This window comes from Rhinopithecus roxellana, chromosome 12, assembly GCF_007565055.1.
Source record: "Rhinopithecus roxellana isolate Shanxi Qingling chromosome 12, ASM756505v1, whole genome shotgun sequence".
Lineage (NCBI taxonomy): Eukaryota > Metazoa > Chordata > Mammalia > Primates > Cercopithecidae > Rhinopithecus > Rhinopithecus roxellana.
Genome location: NC_044560.1, coordinates 112041466 through 112047040, shown reverse-complemented (window position 1 = coordinate 112047040; position 5575 = coordinate 112041466).

The following is a 5575-nucleotide window of genomic DNA, read 5'->3' as shown; positions in this document are numbered from 1 at the left end:
CAATCACTCAGATCATCACCAGTAGCTTCCTGTATTAGGTTTCTATAGAAGGAAAGGCTCTGGCTGACTATTTGCTTCCACAGAACAGTTTAGTGAAAATAAGAAGTGTAATGGGGTTGGCTCATTTCTTCTCACTGTGCTGGAAAACTTGGAGCTGGGGTGGAATGATGCACTCAGAACTTTACCTTCCCAGCTCTGGTTCTGTATAAGGGACTTGAAAGCTTCTGTGAGTGATGGCCCTGAAAGAAACTTGTATTTCCCATAGTTATAGGGCTGAGATTTCTGAAAACCAAAGCTAAAGTCTAATCCAACAAAAGTTGAACTTCTAACCTCACAGGGTCTTTTTTGTTAAAGTTAGGGCTTTGATTGGGGAGGAATGGGATCCTGAAAATTGGGATGGAGACATATGACCAGATTCCAGTGAAGCTGAGGATTTTAAGACCCTTAAATACTGCCAAGTCTCTTTGTCCGCAGAGGCAGCCCTTTCACTCCTGCCTGCAGAAGTGAGTCTCCTCTTCCCTGAAGAGACCGTAATGACCTTCCATAAGGCAAGGCATCTATGCTCCTTAGTACCTATTCCTATCGCTTCTTACTTCTAAGACCTATGACTAGACTCAAGGCTCAAGAGAACATGAAAGGTGAAGTACAAAATGTGACCTGAGAGGGGGTGCAATACACACCTAAATAATTGCTAATTTCTGTTTGCCAATTTATATCAACAAAGAACTGGGGAATATGTGCACAAATGGATCTTAAGGGTGTGGAATCAAGGTGGAAGACAATATAGTTGGATCAAGCCAAATGTATTCACATTGGCCCACCAAGCAGAGATGTAATGTTTGAGCTTGAGGGGCTAGGAATGGCTCTGACAGTTTGCTTGGTTGGTTGATTCATATATGGACCCATACCTGGGCCTATAATAGGGTGAAAATGCCAGAATTTCCTTGGTGTACTAAAGAGCATGAATCAGCACATTTTTGTTCTGTAAAAGGCCAAAGAGTAAACGTTTTAGGTTTTACAGGCCAGTCTCAGTTTTTCACTCTTCAGCTCTCCCATTGTAGCAATAAATCCATCAAGGACAATTAGTAGGTAAATGAGCATGGCTGTGCTCCAATATAAGTTTATTTATAAACACTGAAATTTGAATTTGTATCATTTTCATGTGTCACAAATATTATTTTTCTTTTGATTTTATTTCAACTAAAAAAATGTAAAAACCAATTCTATTTTGTGGGCCACACGAAAACAGCCCAGGAATTAGATTTGGCCCTCGGACTGTCATTTGGCGATTCCTGCTGTAGTGAAAGGCAGCCAAAGGCTCAGGGAGATTGGAACGTTGGAGTGGCTTTATCATGTAAGATTTGCTCATCTATACACGTTGAGAGTGCCAAGGGGACTCGACTTTCACCCTAGCTATCAGAATTAAAGTTATGAAGGAGAGGCCTAGCATCCTTGAAGAGCTCTGTGGTGGCTCTTCTTTGTAGGTTAGAAACTCTAGTGGAGGTCATCAAGATGGCTGACCAGAAGTGCCCAACACTCAGCTGTGTAGAGTGTCTAAGAGAAAACACTGGAGTTCAGCAAAGGAGTGACAAAAACTCACAACATTGTGATGGCAGCATAGAGAGGGAAGCAAAGCACCTGAGCAGTATTGGTACAGAGCCAAGAGGACACCCCATTTCAGGTAAAAGGTAAGTGAGAGGTGCCCTGCAGTCCTTGCTTGCAATCCTAGCTATAGGAGGACCTCATGGTCCTCACAGGCCTGAAGCCCAGTCTAGGAAGCTGCCTAGAATCCACATGGCTACACAGAAGGAACTCACACTGAGGCCCCACTCCCAAAGACCCAGGCTGCTACCACACAGGGCTATTTTGAGAACAGAGCCTACTGCTATAGCACATTCTGCCCTGGGGGCCAATAGCCCCTGCATCTCCACATCCCTGGGGTCCTTCTGTTATTCCACCATATCCACACAAAAGGGTGCATGCCACAACACCAGTTAGATCCAGAAGTACAGCTATGATCTCAGCATTTGAACTCATACAGTGCCCCACACCTCAGGGAACAGGCAATCTATCATAGCAGGGTATCAGCCCCCAAAACATGGGGAACCAATGTGCAAATCCCTCAGGGACCAAGGACTTGTCTGTCTGGTGCCCACCACTGATGGCAATGCTGCCTCACAACTAGCAGAGCCACCATACCCAATGCACACTTCCCTAGGGTTCACCCAGCTCCTTCCTCCAGCAAAACCACACCACTGCCCCCTCAAACACCTGAATATTAGGCCACTGAAGTATTCATAGACACTGCTGACATTAATTACAGCCAAAGAAGTCACATGGAGATCATACTACTGTGTTCATCCAGAACCACAGCCAAAGCATCCTACACAACCAACACCGTAGGATACATATACAGGAAAAAGTCTTTACTTATGAAAGCTACTCCATAAAATTGGAAGAGGTAACTATTACACCAGATGTATAGGAACATAAGAAACATGAAAAAGCAAGAAAACATGACACCTTTAAAGAAACACAATAATCCTCCAATAATAGACCCCAAAGAAAAGAACATCTGTGCAATTCCCAAAAAAGAATTCAAATGATCTTAAGGAAATTTGATGGGATACAAGAGAATACAAATAGACAATTCGACAAAATCAGGAAAGCAAGGCTGGGCGCGGTGGTTCACGCCCGTAATCCCAGCACTTTGGGAGGCTGAGGCGGGTGGATCACCTGAGGTCAGGAGTTTGGGAGCAACCTGGCCAACACGGCGAAACCCCGTCTCTACTAAAAATACAAAAATTAGCCAGGCATGGTGGTGTATGCCTGTAGTCCCAGCTACTCGGGAGACTGAGGCAGAAGAATCGCTTGAATCCTGGAGGCGGAGGTTGCAGTGAGCCAAGGTTGTGCCACCATACTCTAGCCTGGCAACAGAGAGACATCTCAAAAAAAAAAAAAAAAAAAAAAAAAAAATCAGGAAACAGTTCATGATCTGAATGAAAACTTTCATCAAAGAGATGGATATCATAAAAAAAGAACCACAAATAAATTTTGGGGCTGAATAATTAACAAATGAATTTTTTTGTTTTTTGAGACAAAGTCTTGCTCTTGTCACCCAGACTGAAGTGCAATGGCATGATCTTGGCTCACTGCAACCTCTGCCTCCCAGGTTCAAGCAATTCTCCTGCCACAGCCTCCTGAGTAGCTGGGATTATATTTTTAGTAGAGATGGGGTTTCACCATGTTGGCCAGGCTGGTCTCAAACTCCTGACTTCAGGTGATCTGTCCAGCTAATTTTTGTATTTTTGGTAGAGACGGGGTTTCGCCATGTTGGCAAGGGTGGTCTTGAACTCCTGACCTCATCATCTGCCCACCTTGGCCTCCCAAAGTGCTGGAATTACAGGCGTGAGCCAACGAGCCTGGCCAATAAATGAAATTAAAAATATAATTGAAAGCTTCAACAACAGGCTAGGTCAAGCAGAAGAAATAATTTCTAAACTTGAAGACAGGTCTATTGAAATAACTCAATCAGACAAAAATAAAGAAAAAGAAATGAAGAATGAAGGAGGCCTACAAGACCTATGGAACATTGTTAAGCAAACAGATATTCAAATTTTGGGGGTTCCAAAAGGAAAAAGAGGCGGGAAAAGACACAGAAAACCTATGTAATAAGGTAATAGCTGAGAACTGCCCAAGTCTCGGGAAAGGTATGGACATTCAAATTCAGAGTGCTCAAAAGTCCCCAAATAGGTTCAGCCCAAAAAGGTCCTCTCTGTGGCACATTCTAGTCAAACTGTCAAAAGCTAAAGACCATGAGGGAATTTGAAAAACAGCAAGAGAAAAGTATCAAGTCACATATAAGGGAATTCCCATTCGACCAATAGAAGACTTCTCAGCAGAAACCTTATATTACAGGACGAATGGGATGATATATTCCAAATGATGAAAGAAAAAAAGCAGCCAAGAATATTGTAACAGCAAATGTATCCTTTAGAAATGAAGGAGTAATAAAGTCTTTCCCAGACAAGCAAAAACTGAGGGAATTTATCACCACTAGAGTAGCCTTACAAGATATCCTGAGAGAGTCTTAAATCAGCAAATTATCTAATAGGCATTTCTGAAACGAAGACATACAAATGACCAACAAGTATATATGAAAATACTCATCATTAATCATCTGTCAAATGCAAATTGATACTACAATAAGATATCATCTCACTTCACTTAGAATGGCTGTTATCAAAGAGAAAAAATAACAAAAGCTGGCAAGGATGTAGAGGAAAAGGAACTCTTATACCCTGTTGGTGGCAATGTAAATTAGTACAATCATTATGGAAAACAGTAAGGAGGCTCCTTAAAAACACCTAAAAATAGAACTATTCTATCTATGGTCCAGCAATACACTCTAGGGTATACATTCAGAGGACAGGAAATGAGTATGTCAAAGAGATATCTGTACTTACATGCTGAAGATAAGGTAAGCATGGTTACTATAGTTGATAGTGAAGTCAAAATACTAATAAGAATAATCTGACTCAAAGAGACCTTTGGCATTCACTCGTTTATCATGGCATGCCTCGAAATGAAATAGATGGGGGAGCCTACTATATTCTTGCTTGGTCTGTCTAGGTGGGTAAGTTCTGAGTCTGGCAGACTTGCAGCACCATTCTCAATAGCCAAGATATGGAATCAACCTAAGTGTTTTTCAAGAGATGAATGGATAAAGAAAATGTAGTATAGATACACAGTGGAATACTCTTCCACCGTAAAAATAATGAAATCTTGTCATTCATGGCAGCATTAATAAGCCTGAAGGACATTATGGTAAGTGAATTAAGCCAAGCATGGGAAGATAAATACCACATATTCTCATTCATATGTAGAAGCTAAGAAAGTTGATATCACAGAATTAAAGAATGTAATAATGATTACTAGAGGCTGGATGGGGTTGAAGGGGATAGGAAGATGTTGGCAAATGGATACATAATTACAGCTAGATAGGAAAAATAACTTCTAGCATTCCTTAGCACTGTAGGATGACTATAATTAGCAATGATTTATTCCACCATTCTTCAGGACAATTAACCAGTCTGCTGATGGCTGATTAATTACATTAAACTCTTTTTTCTCTTCTTTTTTGAGACGGAGTCTTGCTCCTGTCACCTAGGCTTGAGTGCAATGGCGCAATCTCGGCTCATTGCAACCTCCGCCTCCCAGGTTCGAGAGATTCTCCTGCCTCAGCCTCCCGAGTAGCTGGGATTATAGGCATCCATCACCACACCCGGCTAATTTTCATATTTTTAGTAGAGACAGGGTTTCACCATGTGGGCCAGGCTGGTCTCAAACTCCTGACCTCAGGTGATCCACCCATCTCAGCCTCCCAAAGTGTTGGGATTACAGGCGTGAGCCACTGAGCCCAGCCACATTGAACTGTTTCTATCATGGAAAGGACATCTTTTTTTTACTTATTTAAATTTTTTATTTTTTGATAACAGCTTTATTGTAATAGAATTCACATACCATACGATTCACATGCCATACATTTCACACATTTAAAGGGTACAAGTTGATC